The 21526-nt window shown below is 45.4% G+C and overlaps 1 long non-coding RNA gene across 1 annotated transcript; it reads right to left on the bottom strand.

The window, feature by feature from the left end:
• Positions 1-840: 840 nt before the first annotated feature.
• LOC311597307 lies at positions 841-2545 on the bottom strand. The gene is made up of 2 exons (XR_014779182.1): positions 2034-2545; positions 841-1595 (listed from the first exon to the last, which is right to left on the bottom strand). It is a non-coding gene; the product is annotated as an uncharacterized lncRNA (long non-coding RNA).
• Between the last annotated feature and the right edge of the window lie 18981 nt (positions 2546-21526).

The following is a 21526-nucleotide window of genomic DNA, read 5'->3' on the forward strand; positions in this document are numbered from 1 at the left end:
GTCCTGCTCTTACAAAATAAAACAGGGGGAACTGTGGAGAGCTGCGAGGTGCCGCGCCTTAACATGGCGCAGGCTTCCGCCTTCCGCCATCCCGACAGCGAGTGGTCTCTGAGATATACAAGTCCTTATATGGCAAAAGGCTATGCAAGGGTAACTGGTGATCTGATGACTCGCAGTCCTGCTCTGATGAGGACTTATGAGGAGGTGGCACCTGGCATGAGCTGATTGGCCCTTGAGTTGTACTTAAGCTTGGCCCTTCCTTTCTTCAGGGCCATTCCCACTGAGCTTAATCCTGAATAAAGATCTCGAGAAGAAGTCTGTTTGTTGGTGTCTTATTTCCGCTGGACGATGCGGCGCCGACATGCGGGGAGGAGGCTGCTGGAACACTGACCACTCTGGCCATCTCAGTGCAGTGCCTCCTAGCCCTCTCACTATTCAGCACCCTGCTGAAGGAGGAAGAGGAGGCTGAAGATAGAATCCGATGGAACCAAGCTGAGCATTTTCAGTCCTGCAGATTGGAAACCTCATGGCAGCGACGCCGCTGCCGAGGTCAGGAGATCTGCTGACCTCTGACTCTGTGCTGTCAATCTCCACTTACTCTACTTGTCGCCCTCAGAAAAACCACACAATCGAGAAGTGACTCGAGGGTTCGAGACACCCTCTCACCCCTTTGGGGTCTATCACTCCCCAAATTTGTCCTACTCTTCACCGAAGAGATGGATCCATGGACCATAGAACCCTTTACCACAGGAACCTCCTGGCGCCTGAGGTTCTTAGCATGTCTGTGGCTGGCCCTCCCTCCGTCCTTGTCTACGTCAGGTAGCCTACCAGAGATGACCATTTTCTCACAGAACCATTTGTTGGGAAGATGAAATTTTCATTGCAGAATTACTTTGGCTATTTGCAATGTATGGATCTGAAATTAGAACTCTCATACCTGTCCTATTAACACAATTTTCCATCTTTTTGCCAGTATTTCAACATTTGCCAGTGTTTTCACTTGATTGCTGCAGCTTTGTGGCCAATCTTTTAACTTAGAAGCCTGTGGGCAGAGCTTGATAATGTCAGTTTGTAGTAATTTGAGGTCAGGAAAGTGAACGTCTTCCCTTGCAAAACTCCATAAGGATTTCCGGGGGGAAAAATACTGTATCCTCTTCTCATTCCACGTTGTCTGTGCTGTTCAGTAAACAGAGAGCAAATCTCTGTGCGAGGGACAGTTAGACATCAGGAAAACAGATACAACAGACAAACTGTGTAAAGGCCAGCAACCACAAACTACAGATGGCAGAAGATGCAGAAGAAGTAGAGAATTCAAATTTGGGGTAACTCTTGGTCAATTTAATTTAAGATGTGTTCTGTTTTCATTCCTTGATGTGACATCGGCACATTTTAGGGATGTCTATGTATGCTGGCTGTTGTTTTGTTTTGTTTTGTTTTTCAACTTGATATAAACCTAGACACATCTGAAAGAGGGCATCTTAATTGAGAAAATGCATCCTTAAGATTGTCCTATATAGGTAAATAAGAAGGCTATTTTCTTGAATAATGATTGGTATGGGAGGGCCGTGGTCATTGTTGGTAACGGGCAGGTGGTCCTGCGGTATAAAAGAAAGCTGGATGAGCAAGCCATGGCAAGCACATCAGTCAGCAGAATGCCCCCCATGGTCTCTTCTTCAGTTTCTATCTCTAGATTCCTGCCTTGAGTTCTTGCCCTGACCTCCCTCAATGATGGGGCTGACCTAAGAATTTTAAACTGTAATAAACCCTTCTCTCCCCAAGTTGCTTTTGGTCATGGTGTCTTATTACAGCATGGAAACCTAACTAAAACACTGAAGGTTTCTTTAATATGTTAACTGATGCGGATTGCCAAAGAGTAAATAACCCTCTCCCTCCATGCTGAGGGTCCAGAGGAATCTCTATGAAGCACTGTCAACTGATGGAGAGGTTGACACTGGAAATCTCATTTCTGATATGATGCAAAGTGGCAGGCATTTGGATAGATTGCTAATTTTTTAATGAAATTAAGCACATACCTTTATGAATCCATAATTCCACTCTTGGGTGTTTCCCACAGAGGGGTGCATCTCAGTTGGAAGTGATTTTTTCTTCACAAGACTATTTCTGGAAACATTCTTCTTTATCACAAAGGGGAGAGGGAATGCTACTAGAGTCTAGTGGGCAGAGGCCAGTGATGCCACCAATTACCCACCAAGGCACAGGAAACCCCTTCTCTTTATCAAAGAATTACTCAACCACAGTAGCCACACTGCTAAGGCTAAAAGCCATTCTCCAAAGAAATGAAAACCTACACTGCATGGAAACTGTGCAATAATGTTTAGGGCAACTCTGTTTAGAGTTGTCAAAAACTGCAGTTATCCTTAATGCTCTTCAGTGTGTGAGTGGAAAAACAGTGATACATCCATACCATGTATTTGACCATTACTCAGAAATAAGGAACACACACTAATACACTCACCAACTCAAATGAATCTCAATTACAGTGAATGAAGGAAGCCTGTCTCATAAGACTACATACTGTGTCTGTCTGCCGATCCTCTGACATTCTAAATGCTTTTAATAGCCTCTGGTAGAGCACTCCACTATGACATCATTCAATACAGAGCTTAGCAAAGGGATCTGCCCCTACTTATGGTAATATGGGTGGGTGCATTTGAGGGAGGGTGTTATTTTTATTTGCTGCTCTATATTTTTCACACTTCTTTAGACATCGGGAAGCTAGTTCTGCAACATTGTCAAAGTGGTCCCACATCGGTGGCTTCTGGATGCAGGTTCTGAGCATCAGAACAAGTTCTGCCTTGGTGGCAGTAGGGTGCCCATTCCACAAGCTCCAAGCAGCTGTGAGCAAAGGATCAACAGGAGAAAACTTGGCCTCAGAGGCTGAAGGCTTCACATTACCTCTCTCTGCTACCTAGAAAGCTCTGCTCATAGGTAAAGAATGTGGCAGGCTGCCCTTAGAGGAAGTGCACCACCCCAACCTTGATGCAGATCATTCAGGAGAGTGCCTAGAATTTGCTGAGTGTGTCTAAGAAAAACAGTTACGTTTTCCTGGAAGGCATTAGACTTCTCTCATTTGAAACGTAATCATCTGAGATTCTCAGGGGAGTCTAATGATGTGTTATAAGACAGGCCACAGCATCCAGAGCACACATAGCAAGAGGCCTTTCCTAGACTCTGAGAAAGGTTTGACATAGGAGATAGTCATTGGTATTCCCAAAACATCATGGAGAGATGCACTGGATTCTGAGCAGACTTGGAAAGTGATGTCAAAGGTAGCAACACAATACTTTTAGCATAGGCTTCAATGAATATTAATTGCAGCCTCTCAACAAATATTGCCAACAGCTAAGAAATTAAAAGTTTGGTTTTAATCCTTAAAAAAAAGACACATGTGCACATGCATGTACACACACACAAATACACACACACACACACACACACACACACACACACACACACACACACACATCAAACTCTCATGGAGCCTTGTGAATGATCCACTTCCAGAGAGGCCCACTTTCTCCTCTTCTTTATCCCGACACCTATGAGATGGGCTGCAAGTCAGCTTGGGGGTGTCTGTAGATGGAAAACACATGACTTCAATGCTATTTGAGGATCTGGATGATTTTGGGTAAGCCTATCCTATGTCCCAAGATCCATGTTGCCTATGACAGAAAGCTGTCGAGTGCTTTCCATGTCTGCCAATGGCAAGGCAACACAACTATCTTCTCCGCTGGCTTGATGGCAATGTCCATGCGAAAGGGAGCAGGTTTGGCCTAAGCACAACAGGCTGTATGAGATGTAGTGTAGCTCCAGAGACAAGAGCGCTGCTGGCATTAGGTTGTTGTCTATGCACAAGAAACCAACAGAAGAACATGCCAGGTTTCTCCACAAGGTTGGAATGAGAAGAACCCTTGAAATGGACAGCTGATTGCATTTTCTAGAATTAGATGGAAAAGAATGAAGTGCCGGAGAGTACCTAGAAAGCACGAGACACTGCGGAGTCTTCTTCCAGCCTGGAAAATGAGATTGACTAGAAGACATGTAGGGCGGTAACACAGATTATGCATTAAGAACTTCCTCCAGAACCTTGGGCAATGCTTTCCCAGCCCTGGGCCTGAGCCAGGCCTGTGAAGCAAAGACAGCTCAGAATGTAAATATCTCAGACATGATTGTGTTGGGTCTGGCAGAGCCCCCGGGGGTTAATACATGTGCCTCTCTGGTGGCCATTATATAGTTATGACTTTCTATATGCTATAGTTACAGCCAATGCGTGAAAGGGATTGCCTGAGACACGACTTCCTACCCGTTACCTCAGAAACCACAGAAGGAGTAAATAACTCCATTCTTTTTCACCAAGTGCTTCCCAAGCCACAGTGAACATTGTTCCTTAGCTGATACCTATTGATCCATATTTAGATGGTGCACATTTTCATCTGTATGCGGAAAACAGCATATGCATAATACGTTTGGTTGTAAAACTGATGTCAGAATAATAGATGGTCCTTATGGTCTCCAGAGAAACGAGTCAACAAAGAGTATTTGATGAAAAGGGTTGAGCTGGTGTGTGTGTGTGTGTGTGTGTGTGTGTGTGTGTGTGTGTGTGTGTGTGTGTGCGTGTACTGAAACAGAGACTTGATCAATGATTAAATGAAAAATCTGCCAATCATTTCTTCTCAGCAAACCGGCTTGCAGCAAGTTGGCTCTCAACAAATTAGATCACAGGAAAGAAGAACCTATAAGATAGGCCTGAAGGAAACTCAAGGTTTCAAAAGAGATGATGTAAGGCAGGGCACCTTAGAGAGAGATGTGGCTGTCTTAGAGGCCAACCCCAGCTGCCGTGTTAGCCTGACAGAGGAAGATAGGAGCCACATGAAAGGATAGAAACAGAGTTCACTTCCGGCTGGTGTATATGCTACAGCCAACAATATCCGTGCAGAAACGAAACAGGCAGAGAAGATAGGAAAGGCAAAGAAACTGCAGAAAAGAGGTAAAAAGAGAGGTTCTTCCAAAGCCTTGCCAGAGGGTGTCACACAGGTCTGGGAGTCAAAAGTGTGGATGTGGTGGTCCAGGTGGATAGTGGGGGGTGTGGAGGGTGGGGTTGGGGTGGGGGTGTGTTGATGATGAAAGCCAGGTCTCAGCAGAAGAAAGGGCTGAGGAGAAGTTGCCTTCTGGGTGGAATTCTTACACAACTTAAGTGGCTGGGCCAAACCAGACCTGTCGTGGGTAGAAGCCTTTGATTGTCATTTTACAGGTTTTATCAAGGATAAAAGTTGAAAAGCCTGGTACTTTCTAAGCTGTGGCAACCAGTGACGGGTGACTGATGAGAAAATGGAACTGGTTTTGCTCCATCATCTCTGTGCTCATGGCTTCTTTTTGAGAGATTGATGGAGACCATGGCTAAACTGAGTGCTAAAGGCCCTGAGTTTCTCTGCACATTGATAGGGATCGGAGGAGAAACCGGGCATTCACAGCTCTTGGGTGTGAAAGAGGAATAGTCCCAGAATACATGTCTGCATTTGGGGGAAAGCAAGTGATTAAAAGTTTGTAAATGTGTTACAAGCAATTTGGAATCCAGAGAGAAGACAGCCTGCTTTCTCTTTTTTTTTTTCCACATGCATTTATTTATTGGTTTTTGTGGATAGGTGTGGGTGGGGCACATGCCACAGCATGTTTGGAAGTCGAATGGCAACTTTCAGTACTTCTGCTTTGTGGGTGGCAAGAATTGAACTCAGGTCTTCAAGCTTAGAGGCAGGAATCCTTAGGTCCTGTGCTGTCTTGCCAATCCAAACCAACATTGTTAAAGAGGCAGAAGTGACATATCTCCATTTGAGGGGAATGGTTTAATTACGAATTTTTTGAGATTATAATATAATTGCATCCTATTCTCCCATTTCTTTTCCTCCTATTCTCTTTTAAACTTATGTCTCCTTTTTCTTTAATTGCTGTTACACACACACACACACACACACACACACACACACACACACACACCAGTCCAGGTTCAATAAACAGTGAAAGAAAAAAATATTATGTGTCAGTCTTCTAAAACTATTTAAATAAATTATCTCATTAATTCTTCACTTAGCTTTTTAGCATCTTTTAGGTGCTGTTTTACACATAAAAAAAAAACCCTGAGTGCCAGAGAGACTCCCTAAGTAGCTCGTGATTGAAAGCCATCTGATCCCAGAACCTTCATTTGTCAACATGTCCCATGGTGCCAGAGTCAGTAAGCTCTGTTTCATTTAAGCATAGGGAGTACAGTCAGGTTGATTTAGGGAAGTCTTGAGAGTATGTCAGCTCATCATCGCTTGATAACGCTTTGTGGCTTTGCCATCATGTGGATAGTTCCTTTCTGAGGAACACGAAGAAAAGAATGGTGGGATGGAAACACGTTCGCATGGGAACAGAGGTGGGTGGGTTTCAAATCATGTGGCTAGTTGGCCACTTCATCTGGAATTACGGTGGCTTTATCTTTATTAACCAAAACTAATAAAAAAATGTAAATCTTGCATGGGTGAACTGAAGGGGCCTGAACAATTTTGCTATAGACAAATGAAGCTATCAAAGTGGGGCCATTTGCCAAAATGGGGAGTACAATGTTTTTTCTTTCTGAACTAAAAGCAGTCTGGCTTACAGATCCCCCAGCTCAAGTTGGGCCCTGGGTAAGATGACATAATGAAAGAAGAGCTCCCTGACCAAAAGACAGGAGCACAGGGGGAGGCCGTTCTCAAATACTTTCAGCTTCATTTTCTTCTCTGTAAAATAACCTGCTGGGTTATCTCTGAAGTCTTGTTAGTGGCAACATTCCATGACTCTAACAAGTTTATCGCAAAGAATATATAAAACAAGGAGCACAAAGTTATAGAGAAAGCACTGGAGTTAATCTTTGCCCTGGAGCACGGCTTCCAGCTCTACTTACTGGCTGTTGCTTCCTACAAAAGCTCAAAGTAGGAATCTACCATCCTCACTGAAGGGTGAGTGGTCCCTCTTGAATGCAGAGCATCAACAGTTACAGGGTGCTGGTGAGAGCCTGTCTGCCTGGGAAGAGCTCTCTCCTAGCACAAAGAAACCTTAGGCAAACCCTGAGTGGGTGGGCACTAGAGAGGGGTCATGTTGGAGAAGTATGTGTGAGAAACAAGTCCGCATCTGAACACGTGAAGTCGGCCAAGCGCAGAGTCCAGGTTCCCACTGTCTCCCATGTACCCTTCCTCAACAGGCCAGCATTGGATCAGGGGTCCTCATGATGCTGCCTTGGCTCAGTCTTGCCTGCCACTTCCATAACCTAAAGTTGTTGCGGGAGGGGGGGGCGTTGCGGGGCCGGCGGGGGACGGGGGTGGGGCTGATCCAGCTCTACCCTGCATCCTGAGGTTCACAAAGCGTTGCTGAACAAGCCCCTTTCTTTTTCTCACACTTGAGTTGCATGGCGGGGGGGGGGGGGGGGGGGCTAGGGCTGGGAGGTGGGGGACTCCCAGGGTTGAATGTTCTGTATCTGCTATTTCTCTGTAGCTTGGCTGGTCCCTGCTGTTATCGTTGGCTCCCGTTGCTATGGGCGGGAACATGTTTGGTCCTGGCTTAATAACTGCTTGGCTGCCAGAGGCACTCATTTCTCATTGTATTGGTGGGGGATTAGTGGGGATGTTTGGGGGATGTTTCCTGTATTAAGCAGCAGGGGAGAGCTTACTGGACCCAGGCCCTCTTTTGACATAGCATCACACTTTTCCCACTTTCGCCCTTGGAATGTGCTGAGGCCAGTTATTTGCATCCAGGGCAGCTACTCCTCCCTGACACTTTGCAGATCTGCACCCTTTTCCAGGTGCCTTTGTATAAACACTTCTTGGAGATACAGCAAGGAGACCCAGGCTATCATCTTGGATTATAGCCTTAAAAAAAATAATTTAAAAATAAGTAAAACACTGCTTCACACTGCACTGAGAAGCTGGCGAGATGGCTAGGTGGGTAAAAGTATTTGCCATACAAGCTTGATGATCTGAGTTTGATCCCTGTATACCAAAGTGGAAAGAGAGAGCCAAAAAGTCATCCTCCTCCGACCACTACACATAAACTGCAGCATATATGCTGTGGAATGCACACACTCACACACTATTATTGTTATTGTTATTATTATTATTATTATTATTATTATTATTATTATTATTATTATTTTCTTCAAAGAATAAAAAGAAAAAGCAACAGTGTATTACAGGACCACACTTTTCAACCTCCTCCCAACCTTCTCAACCTCTGCCTTGTCACTGTACTTCATATTTTGAAGTCTTTGACAATCAACTCACCACTCTTCTGTGGAGCCACCCTTGGTTTTGTCCACATCAGACTTGAACTTCATACCCTGTGTTACCTTAGAGTCCTAGGATACAATTGCAACTCTTCTTGAATCTATAAACTAACTGGTTGCAGATTTTTTTTTTGGGTGTCCTTGAGTCTGCCTAGGGCAATTATCAAGGGGTTGAGAAAAACTATCCAGAAAAGTTAGCGAAGGAGGGCAACTGTCTTCATTGGGTTGGGATAAGAATAAAAGATGAAACAGGCTAAAGGTCATTACTAAGAGTTTGGTGGCTTTGCAGGAGAAGTGACAGAGTCTCTAGTTTGGATCTTGAGGCCTCCGCTTAAAAGCTCTGGGGACTTAGGCGAGTCACTTTTACCCCGCTTTCCCGTACATTTCTCATCTGTGATTTGGACTCACAAAGTGATTGGAAGAATGCACCGAGAAAGCCTTGTAAGCTGCAAACACTCCGATGTGACTATCTGTGAGAACATTAGCAAACTGTAAAGGACTGGCCAAGTGAACACAGCCATATTCTGTGGTGGAAACCTAAGAAAATTGTTAGCACACTTCAAAGTATTGCAAGAATCATTTTTCCCCCTGGCAATGGGAATTTAGCCTTCTACTACCGATGGCCTAGATAGATCCCCTGAGTGTGTTGAAAGACTCTCACCGTGGGCGGTGCGGTCCACTTCCCACCTGTCCATGTGATCCATGTCTAGGATGTGGAGCTTTTCCCTCACTTATTTCAAGAAGAGCGAGGCACCATGGGCAGAGCAGCATGTTGCAGGATGGCAGAGAGAGAGAGAGAGCCCCCACAAGCTCTGGTTTCTGGGTGTAGCAGTAGCAGCAGATCCACCAGTGGGACCCACTGGTCACTCCAGCTGGTGTCGCTGTGTGAGCACCGGGTAGCACTCATATCTTTGGTCTCTAGACACTTTGCAGCATCACTTCTGACTGCCTTATCTCTTAGCCTGGGGTCTGTGTTCCACCCAGCTGCAGCTTCTGTATGATTTGCCCATGCTCAGGCTCCAGGCCCAGGAGGTGGGTTTCTTTCTTCAGGCATATGCGGAAGTGACACTTAGCAGATGTGACTACCTCCCTAAGACCAAATTTCCCCTCACCTGGCACGTCCTAGCTTGACACAGTGTGCTCCTGGAGCCACACTGAAGGAAGCCTGTTTCGGCCGGTTGTTTATAATCCCACCTTCTTCTAACTCTATCAGCCAGGAGCTGCTAAGGATCAGTGACACAAAGACCAGCGCAGCAGTCCTACCCAAGGAGCCACTGAGGACAGGATGACAATCATTGTACAACCAAGTTAATGCCACAGCGGTCTAGGAGAACAAAGTCCACAGAGGTTCCGGCTCTAAACAAACAAGTTTTCCTCAGGAAGAGCAAGACAAAGAAAATTCAAAGACTAACGGAATGGCTGAGGATGACACATCACAGAATGGGACGCTTACCCGGTGTGCACATGGCTGAGGATGCGTATCAGAGACTGGGTGCCTACCTGGCACTCACAAAGCCCTGCATTCTGTCCCCAGCACTTCAATATCAATCAATCAATAAACGAACAAGTACGGAGGGAAGGTGCAGGGGATAAGAAGGAGCTTGGTGAGTGTCAGAGCTGGGGAGTTGAAACAGGAAAAAAAAAAACCCTAAGGTCCAGGGCAGAAGAGCTATCTGTGCCTGTCAGAGGAACTTGGATTCCACTTCAAAAGTCAGGAAGTAACATCAGGGTTTTAAAAAAAAAAAAAAGCAGCTGTGTAATAGTGGATATGCTAATTAGCTAGATTCTTGTGTTCATTACTGAGTGTATGCGTACTTCCAAACAGCAAGTAGTGTGCCTCACAAGTCTTGTGTCTCAATTATCAAAAAAAAAAAAAAAATAGTGGGGGAAAGTCAATATTTAAGCTAGAAAAGGCTTGGCTCTTGTTATGATCTCGGTACACTAAGGAATCTGGGGGAAAATGCTCTCAATTAAATCCTCCTGCCAAGACTAATCTCATTAAGAACCCAGAAAACGCATCAGTGAGATGACTCAGCAAAGGCACTTGCTGCCTGGGCTGACTTACCTGAGTTCTGCCCTCAGGACCCACAAGATAGAAAGTTACACACACACACACACACACACACACACACACACACACACACACACTCAAATAATGTAACTGTGAAACTTTTAAGTAGTAGTCAAATTATAAAATTCGAATGCCCTTTTCTCATTCTCCTGTTAAAATATTTTTAAAAGAATCCCCACAATTATCACTTAAGATGCAAATTTTGGAGAAATTATGTGTTAGAAACGAAAAAACAAAAGAAAAAAGAAAAAAAAATCCCTTTAGTTGCAAACTTCCCAAGGATGAAACAGAGGAAACTGTGAGACAAATGGGGTGCTCGAAGCTTTGCTCAGATGCTCAGGGATAATGGCGAGTGGAAATGGCCTCTGGTCTCTGATTCTGGACAGTAGAAAACCATTAGACCCCGGGGTTGGAAAGCACACAGAGGGTGGGGCAGGATCTGGTCTGCACTGCTACAGTAGACTGATAGAACTCGTTGTCTGTGCAGCAGGATGGATGATACTCAGAACCAGAACTCCAAAGAGGATGGGCTGGGGAGATTTCGGACCTGGTACCCTTTAGGTGGTGACGGAAGTGGCCTTAGAGAGTTCACCAAGAGGAGACTGAAAAATGACAACTTTTAGCTGCTGTTTTGAGTTTGCCCCACCCCCTTCCAAATTGCCTTGTGCTGGCACAAAGAAGATGCCTTATGCAGTATGGAAATAAATGACATTTGACACTGCACTAGCCTGTCCCGTTTGCTGGCATATAGGTAGAGAAGATCAGTGCTTTTTCTCTGTTTCTGCCCTGTTCAAATTTTTAAACCTCATCATCCTCCACCATAAGAGCCTATCTTTGTAATTATTTTTTCCCAAAACCTCCCCAAACCACTTTATGCTCTAATCAAGCAGTAGGTGTCTTTACAGTAAACAGAGAGCCCCGAAGTCCTTCACCTGGCTTTTGAGGGTGTTTCTTTGGATTATCTTGTCCCCTGTTAATCTCTCTGTTCAGATACCACTTCTATAAATAACCTCCACGACCAGACAACATTTGCTACCATTTGTCAAGATCATAATGTGCAAAACTCTGTCCTAGGCATTTCAGAGAACGCTTTTATGAATGAGACTTGGTTCCCACGCTCAGACCTCAGACTCCAGCAATCTTGCGTATCTCATTAACTCCATTAGGAAAGAATCTATATTCTCAAATATTGGCCCACCCATTTCTTTATAATTTTAAAAATGCAGATTCCAGACTACACCCAGAATCCACCACAGGAGTCTCTAGTGTGGGGCTCCAAAATAAGGGCTTCTAAACATGTCCCTCAGTGCTCCTTATGGCCCCAATTAAATGTCTGCCTTTTGTCCTAACAGATGATTCACATAAAGTGGAGACATCACAAGACTGTGCTTTGAAAGGGCTGTATTATTATTCCACCAAAGTGCACTGCCCATGTGCAGAAACTCCATATCTTTTGTACTTGACCTTAAGCTCACTTCTCTCAACCCTTCAGAATGCCAAAAGGTTTTGGGGGGTTCATGCTGTCTATGGGATGGAGAAGCACATGTGAGCCTCAGGTATTACTCATATCTTTACGGTAACCTCCACCCTGAATGCGCAAGCCTGGTGTTACTCCAATGCCTGACATCATCACCAGTTTTGATTAGGGGCCATGGAAAACAGGAAGCATCTGGAGGTCAAGACTACAGTTAGCCTTGGGTGACGGTAGAGTGAGGGGATTTTGTGTGGTTCGTCCTGCCTCTGTTTTCTTTTTCCCTATGCCTCCTTATCATTTTGAGGGTCTTCTTTAGGCAAGACACCTTCCCTGGCCTAAGGAAAGGGTAGTGAATATTGCCAACCTATTAGCCTACCTCTGCTGATTTTATTTAGAGTTTGTGGTTACAACCCAAAGAACGAAGAATGAGTCACGGGATTGTGAGCAACAATGATGGGCAAATAGGGGCCATTTGTAGTTAAAGTTTTAGTTGTGGGATTTTCTAGATCCCCGCCAATGGTTGCACACAGGCGGGCGCCAGCTACTACAAGTCTTCCTAGGATGAGCCCTGGTGGTTAGAAGCAGTTGTTATGGGTGACTAACCTGACACAGCATATAGACCAGTGGTTCTCAGCCTTCCTGATGCTCTGATGCCTTAACACAGTTCCTAATGTTATAGTGACCTTCCCAACCATGAAAGTATTTCACTGCTACTTTATAACTATAATTTTGCTGTTGTTATGAGTCATAATGTAAGCATCTGATATGTGAACCCCAAAGGGGCTGAGACCCACCGGTTGAGAACCGCTGAATGGGCACATGCATACATGTGGGTATATAAAGGGGACCTAGCCAGAGAGGCAAATTGAAAGGACTTAACAAAAGTCCAGAAGAGAGAAAGGTCGTAGTTTTGTTACCCTGAGCACATCACAGGCTGTGGGCTAATCTGAGCTTGGGAAACTTTCTGCGCTGGCCTGGCTCCAAACTGACAGAGCATTTCAGTTAAGCCTCCAGGACCAAGTCCAGAATCCTCTCTGGTATGGGCCAAATGCCTGTTTTTAGGCACAGCTGGCGTCCACTCATATCCTGATGGGACACAGTAGGGGAAAGGCCATGTAAAAAAGATGGGTTAGTACAATGGATGAGTTGTGAGCTGACAGCCAGGGAAAGCTGGTAACTAGACCTACACAGCTACTAACTTGGGATACCATGGGCAGGCAACTGACACTGCCAGAGGTATGGGTTCCTTAGATTACTTACCTCAGGTTCAAGATCCATTGCTGTTCTGAGAATTAATTGTTATTTATTAGAATAAAGAAAACTTGATAGGTGAACCGTCATAAAGTCATATGTGCCATTATGGGGCCAGGAAGTGCTTCCTACACATTTTGTGCCTTTATTGTTCAAAGAATAATTTCTAGAGCCAGCAGCATTGCTGGTGCCTAGGCTCAGGCTCCACACACTGAGTCAGGATCTGCCTTCTTAGCAAGATGTGCAAGAGGCCACAGGGCACACTCGAGTGTTGTAGTACAACCTTCACTGACTCCTCTTGATCCCAGAACAAGTCCAAACTCCTTAGCAAGATTTCAGGGCCACGCCATCTCCTCTGTGCTTCCCTCCCTGGCTTCATCTACTGGGGTTGTTACTCCAGCCTTTTGAATGCAGTCATGAAGACTTTTCGTGCTGAACTGACTAGGTCACATGCCCATCAGACATGAAACTCTCTTGACTTGGGATAATCTCCACAGGACCACTCCCCTCCCTTTTATTGAGCCTTCTCTTAGTCCTTAAACAAATACTTAAGGCTCAATTTCTATTCCAGATGCTTTTCTAGGATGGTCCTCAGGGAACTTATCCTCTCTCTCTCTCTCTCTCTCTCTCTCTCTGTCTCTCTCTCTCTCTGTCTCTCTCTCACACACACACACATACACACACACACACACACACCCCTCAGTGTAAAGCCATCTCACCAAGGATGCTTTTTCTGAGTCCAGATCAAATGTTTCATCTTTATTGTCACCTTGACTGGGTCACAAGAGGAAAAGTAAAGAACCCATCTAGCTATGTGTGTGTGTAGAGGATGAGTAGAGCACCCATCCAGATATGTGTGTGATGATGTGTCTGTTTGGTCACGAGGGCTGTGACCCAATTCATAATTTAGTCCACTGATGGATTCAAATTTTCAATTGACTATTGGGCGGTGGTAGAATCATGGAAGGGGATGTGGTTGGAGGAACTGGGTTACTGTAAGGTGTGCCAGGTATACCCGACCCTGGTCCCTTCCTAGAACTCTTGTTTCTTTTTCTTTTTCTTTTTTTCTGGATGCTGTGCTGAGAGCAGCTCTACTCCACCCTTCCCTCATGATGCTTCCTCTCACCACAAACCCCAAAACAACAGAGACAGCCAACAGGGTCTGGGAACACGGGCCGAGATAATTCCTCCTTTAGGTTCTTCTCACGGGTGTTTATCCCGGTGACCAAAACCTAAACCACCAGAAATGCTGAGTTCCTGTGTTCCTTAGCCAAAGCCACCTGCACATCCTTTTGTAACACGATGTGTTTTGCTATTATGAGTAGCTTGTCTTCTCTTCCTGTTGCACTGAAACCCACGAGGGCAAGGGGACATAGCTGAGACAGAAAGGACGGAGCAAGTTGTCATGGGATTCTGCTGGCTCTCACGGACATGCGGGAACAGCTCTTATCGTTGGCCTTTATTTCTTTGATCTAAACTTTCCAAAGAGATTTTCTGTGCCCACAGATGCACTTTTTGGAGGAAGGAAATCTAAGTTGGCTTTTCCTGTAGAGTCCCTATCTGCCCAGAATGGACTGGGATGCAGACTTTACTCTCCAGCGTGGGCTGCTGGTCACAATATAGTCCCCATAGGAAGGGCAGGAAGCTGGGGGAAGAGTCAACGGGCTAGGAGGGGAGTTCTAAGATTTGTAAAATCAGATTTGGCTTAGGGTCTTTGAGCACAAAAGTTTATATTAAATTTATCAATGGGCACAGTCAATAAAAGTATCCCTTTTTTTTTCTCTCTCTCTCTCTCTCTTGACTTCAGTAGAAGGAATAATATAAATATTAAGCGATTTGGACTTGACAGCAGAGCCCACAGGTGCTGACGTTTAAAGTCCCTTGGCTTCTTTGCTTAGGATCAAAGAGTGACACCAAATAGCAGGACTAGTCCCTTCTTTCTTCCAATTCCCTCCTACCCTCGTCTCGTCTTTCTCCACCAGTCTGCAAGGCAGGAAGGCTAATGGTGCTGATCCCAGGTTGACCAGGGATTGGGCCGAGGCTTTGACTGTTCCACAGACCTCTCCAACATCACAGGAATACTTCTGACTTCCCGCCCGGTGTGGTTTCCATTAGAAGTTCATGCCATGGCATGAAAACCACAGTGAGGTCAAGCAGATGGCTCCATAACCCGGAACTCTGAGCAAAATTAGTTACGACTGCAGCTGACAAACACAGCCTGATGCAGCCCAGGAGCAGGGGAAGCAAAAGGTCACATCAAGTCAGGACAGAGGCTTCACATCTCTTCTCTTCAAGAGACCTTGGAATAAACCTCCTCTTCAGCAGTTTCTCTTATGTAAAGTAAGCAGGTCAGCAACCCCAAGTCTTGGCAGAACTGAACTGCTTTGCTTTGTTTTTAATTGGCTGGGGAGTCAGAAACAGTTTCAAAAGATGCTGCCCATGTCACCAGATGGATCCCAAGATGCTGTTTTCCAAGAGCCCTCGCATACATTCACACAGACTTGCCGACCTACTCTCATGCGAAAGCTTAACACGTAACCTGATACACCATATAAACACATATTCACACTTCGACATGCAAATTTACATGTACACAATCATTCAGCCGTTAGCTGCCTCATGTACACACATACGCTCACACACACATTGATGTGTGCATTCACAAAATCTTGGACTCTTATGAGTGTAACACACACACACACACACACACACACACACACACACTTGTCTCTAGCCAAGTATCTTTGACCCTAAATACAACCCTAATGTGTTCTGCACAAAAGACACTTGTGGCATGAGAATTAAAACTGGAACAAGTCCACTGATTATTTAGATATTTCCAAATATCTGCATGTTTTGCTTTGTGGCCATCTGAATATTTGGCAGAGGCGAGCTATTCTCTCTGGGGATGTGTGAATCAGCTATTCCTAGTCATGCCTTCCTCCAAGGCAGCGTAGTGGGGAAAGAAAGGTCGATGACCTCGGTCACCACTGCAAAAGGTGAATCTAAAGCACTAATTCAGGGAAGCTGGGACCTAAAGGGATTCATACAAAACTGCTCTAGGCCCCCACCTCAAAAGGAAACAGTTTTCCAAGTGGAAGAGACACCGACAGTCCTCCCTGATGCCTCCCCACTTACCTGCCCATTTTTTTTTCCACAGCTTTTCAACAAAGGTCCGGATGGGCTCCATGCCTGCTAACCTTTGTTGCACGACGCATCCCATATCACCTCTTAACTTCCTCAGGGAGCTCTATTCTCTACAGGATCCAGGAGGCCGTGGCAATCCATGGCTTTCTGTCTATGGGAACAATGTTCCATTCTGTAAGATGTGACAGCAGCACTACTCTCTTGGCTTGTATACAAAGCCAATGTTTATCCTTATCTACTTGTGTTTATCCAGTGTTTGCTCATTGGTTGTCTCCATTTCCTTTTGGCCTCCATCTCCCCGTGGTTTCCTCCTTTACCTTGCAAACACAAAGAGGAAGGAGACAATCTCTTGTCAACAGTGAGTATAAGATTCCCAGAAAATAAGTCATCTGGCAGTGCCTTCGGCGAGGATGTCAATGGTGGGAGATTCTAAATAAAGCACTCTAGCAGCGAACTCTTAGGGTCCATAAGAGCAATGCATTGTACAAAGCATGCTTTTTCATTGCTTTTATGCACTTTGTCTCCGCATTGTTTAAATGTGAGTAATAAGGTACCATAGCAGAACTAGCCCTATTCCAGGAGCTAATATTGAATTTAGTTCTAAGTGGGCTCATTGGCTGACTGGAGATAAAAAGCGAAATCCTGGTCTTTTTAAAGGTTTCTTTCTTATAAGCGGGAACTAAGCACTAGAAGCAGATGATGGGTCACCTGACACTGATCGACAAGAGTTGTTTCCTCCGTAGAACAAGTAGTGTGGGAGGAATGAACTGCCAAAGCATGATCAGCTTAGGAAACCACCAACGAATGAGTTACTTAAGCCCTATCCATCCAATGACGTGATGGATTTCTTACACGTTTGCATATTCCTCTTCTTCCCGTGGCCACCATATTTCCCAAGAGGAAATTCCACGAGGACTGCCCCTCACCTCTACCTGATCCACTTAGGTACTGTCTCTGGGAGCATGTGATGGAAATTCCCATAGAAAAGACTTTCCTAAAGTAACCTCACCCAGCCCCATTCCTCTGAACACGGCTTTCCAGGCAAGTTCTACGTCACTACGACGTCACCCCAGCACCATATCGATGCAGCTTTCTGATGCGGAGGGCTCAAGAACAGCGTCTCGACACGGCTACAGTGGTCCCTGGTCTCTTTCTACACAGGTGACAACCTAGCTTATCAGCATCTTCAGACAGACCCTCCCACCTCACCTCAGCACACCGAGAGCATTAGTATACACAGTTTGCAATGAACATATTGCAAGAGCAGTAGGATTGGCAGGTCAAATCAATGACATTTATTACAAAACCTCAGGATCCCTCTGGAAGAGACTGCATCCCATGAGAGATGGAGAAGAAAAGGTTGTCACAAGCCTTTGTCATTGTACAACACTAAGTAAGGTAGTGGTTGAAAGCATAGGCTCTTGATTGCACTCTAGCCTCATTAGTGCTACAGCCTTACCGAAATCGCAGAATTCCAGTGTGCCTCCATTTCCTGGCCTGGAAGTGGGGCAGGAAGTGAGGTTCTACAAGGAAAGTCTTTAGACCGTTGCTTGATACCAACTGTGTTTTCAGAAATATTAGCCAGAGTTCTTTGCTGAGTGAAAAAGGTGACATCATCTACCATGGCAAAAAAAACTAGGGCAGATGTAAGGGTGAGCTCTCCAGTTAAACCTGCTGTCATTCTTTTTTTTATTTTTTGTTTTTTGAGACGGGGTTTCTCTGTGTAGCCTTGGCTGTCCTGGACTTGCTTTGTAGACCAGGCTGGCCTTGAACTCACAGCGATCCACCTGCCTCTGCCTCCAGTGCTGGGATTAAAGGCGTGCGCCACCACTCCCCCGCTTCCTTGTCATTCTCTAACAGCTCTCCTTCTCTCTGGCTTTGCTCTCCCCAGTGCACATCCCCAAATCTCCAGGATCTCTCTAAGCTGCGGGTCTGCCTGTGCTGCTGGTCCCTCAGGCTTCTCCCACTATTTCACTCCTAGCATGACACATTCTCAGCTCCTAGCATGGCGTGTGACCCTCCCCACCTGCTTTGGTCCTGTCTCGACTCCAGGCTCACCCTCGGCTCTCTTCCATTCCCTCCACCAGGACCCAGAGTCACTGGCTTCTCCCGACATGCAGTGCTGTCTAGTGCCCCGTGCTTGTTATTGTTTCTGCTGTGTGGAATGGCTCCTCTCCACCTGGTCCACACTCCTCCTGCTAGGCTCTCCACTGAATCCCCCAAATTCACATGCTGAGGCCTAACCTCAGTAGCCCAGAGTGTAGCTGCAGTTAAAAAAAAAAAAAAGCCTTTCAGAGCAATCAAGTTAAAAATGAGGCCTGTTGGGTGGACCCTAATCCAATCTCATTATAAATGGAAAAGTATTACAGGAGAACAGCATGGAAGCAAACCTGACTAGAGAAAAGCAAGGCCACGTGCCGACCTGGGGGAACAGCAACATTCTGGAAGCAAGAGAAATAAGCCTAGGAAAGACAGAACCTGCTAATTTTCAGGCCTCAGGACCCAGGGAGTATAAATACTGTTGTTGAGGTCACTTTGTGGCATTTTGCTCTGGTGTACCCAATCTGGATGGCCACCGCATCACCCCATTCTGGTTTTTCACCTTAACCACGTAGTCTCCGGCAGGTCTCCTCACGTAAGGCTCAGAGATTCTCTTTTTTCTTTACCCTGCATCAGGCAGCTCGGCATTTGCCATAAAAGGAGCTACTTGAGACATGTGATCATATGTGTTTGGTGGGGTCTTGAAACGCATTCTCCTCCAAGGCGGAATTGCATTTAGAAGATGTGTGGATTGTTGCAGTGGTAAAGTATTTTTGGCTAGTTTATAACAAGCTCTAGTTCTATGTCGCACACTGAAAACCAAACAAAAAGATATATATAGATATATAGATATATAGATATAGATATAAACATTGCCCTCTAGCCTGTGTTTTGCTATAACTTCCTTAAGCGTTAAACGACTAGCTGAAATTATTTTCACTTTTGCTAACCTAACTACGGAGTAAAAGTGGCTTTCCGAAAACATGTGCCACAGCATTGTGGCTCTTCCGGCCCCCTGTTTCGGAACAGGCCTCTTGAGTGTGAGAGGTCATGATCAGACAGTCCCAGCCGGCAGGAAGTGCGGAGGGAAGGACAGCCAGGACTTTTTTTTTTTTTCTCTCTTGAAGAACAGAGAGTCAAGGGAGTGTAAGGACACAGATTTAGAGAGTGCTACCACATGGTGATAAGTAAGGAGGCGTCCCGTGGTCAGCAGATACTGGACTTGGGAAGGGCTTGCCAGAAAATACACCGTGCTTTCCAAAAGAGAAGGGGAAGGGGCCGTGGCGTCCACTGACTTGCGGTATAGACCCAGTGTGACGGCTACTCTGGCTTGTCAACCTGATTGCATCAGGAATTGCTAACACCCAAGTGGATGGGTACACCCGTGAAGGATTTCTCCTCACTGAATTATTTGAAGTAGGAAGATCTACCCTAAATCCATGCCTTTTGCAGTGGGAAGCTGCACCCTAAATCTGGACTACACCTTCTGCTAGCAGCCTATAGAAAGGATACTTGCTCTTTGCCTGCTTGTCCCTGCTATTGCTGGCATTCGAGCTTGCCTCTTCAGGAGGCCAGTGTATACTGAAAACCTGCCGAAATATCCCGCCTCATGGACTGACCAGCTCCTGGGTTCTTGGACTTTCCACTGGGAGGCAGCCATTGTTGGAATAGGTAGACCACAGCCTACAAGTGACTCTAATATGCTCCATTTATATAATCTTTCTATCTATCAGTTCTGTTCCTCCAGAGAGCCTTGACCAATTCAAGGAGTAATCTGTGACCAAGGGAAAACAGAGACCGACTTCTTAGAGAAAGTGGGTGGCAATGCGAATCTTTGAAGTGTGTAAAATGATATCCGTAGAGTTGTTCTAGAGTAAGTAAAAAAACGCATGTCAAACGTTTAGCATGTACTAAATGTTAAGAGAAAATTATTATTATAATAACCATCTCCCTCTTAAATTCTTAGAGTTACCTTCACAAACACTCAGAGGTGTAAAAATAACTGCTTTCATATTTTAAAAAGTCATAGTCTTATTGAGGAACGCATCGGAAGCCAGTAAATTGGCTCCTTTGTAACATGCAAGGCTGACGCTGCACACCTGGAGTTGCAGTGATTTGGGGACGGTGAAGGGAGAAGAAACGGGAAGCACGGAGCACTGCGAAATGCTTTGAAATTTTCCAGTTTCTGGTTTTATAGACGAGGAAATCATCCATGTAGAAGCTCTTATTTTAGTGTAAACATTACTTACTTAACCACAACAGCACTACGAGGTTGGCCTAACCTTCTAAGACCGCACATTCACCCAGCCTCCGCCTTAGCAGACTGAACCAGGACCCAAGCCAGTAAGTGCCTGACCCTGTGCCTTATTCTCCATCCCAGCTCAGAGGAGAGAACCTCAGATGGTCGACTCCTACTTTGACCTATGCTGCATTCAGTCAGTAGAGAGTTTAAGGGAGGGCGTTTTGGGTCAGTTGCAGCTCCCCATCTTCCTAGCAGCACAACCTAGGACACCATATGCCTTTCCGTTCATCACCAGTTCCTTGCAGGAAGTTAGGACCTTTGCTGACACTATCCTTTATCATAATTCTGTTATCCTATAACAAGGACCTTTTTTTTTAAAGCTGTTATTCCTACAGTCTACCTACATCCGGAACCATTCCTACAGCATCAAATTCCATATGGACCTTCAGGTCCAATGATACAGTGTTGCAAGATACTGGCCTCCCAGGACTGCCACCCGAAAAAACGGAGTCAGAATCCATTCGCAATGGCTTAGCTAACACCTTATTCTAATTGGGAGGTATCAAGTAGATACCTCCCAGGTTAAAAGAGTTGCCGGAGGTCCTACTCAAAGTCCAGGGCCAGATATTGTTATAAAAGCCAGGTGGTCGATTACACAATTATTTTTCAAATCCTGTTCACGCTCTTGTTGCCCAGAGCAATGTTGAAGTTGGAAGTGTCAGGTGAAAGAAAAGAAAATTTTAACAAGAAGGTGTGAAACCCAGGGTAACATTTCCTGTTTGTTTCTAAATTTGCAAGCTGGGCTTTCAGAACTTGAGAAATGCCTCCCAGGCTCCCCCTGGCACTGCTTTGCCACTCACTTCCCCTGGTTTCACCATTGCCCTGTTATTTCTGGGCAGGGTTTCTGTTTGTTTCTCCGGGTGCCGTGCAGAGAATCCAGGCACATGTGTGACCTGCAGATGAAAACAGCAGACAAAGGAAGAGAGG

This window comes from Acomys minous (genome assembly GCF_964271855.1).
Source record: "Acomys minous genome assembly, chromosome: 5".
NCBI lineage: Eukaryota > Metazoa > Chordata > Mammalia > Rodentia > Muridae > Acomys > Acomys minous.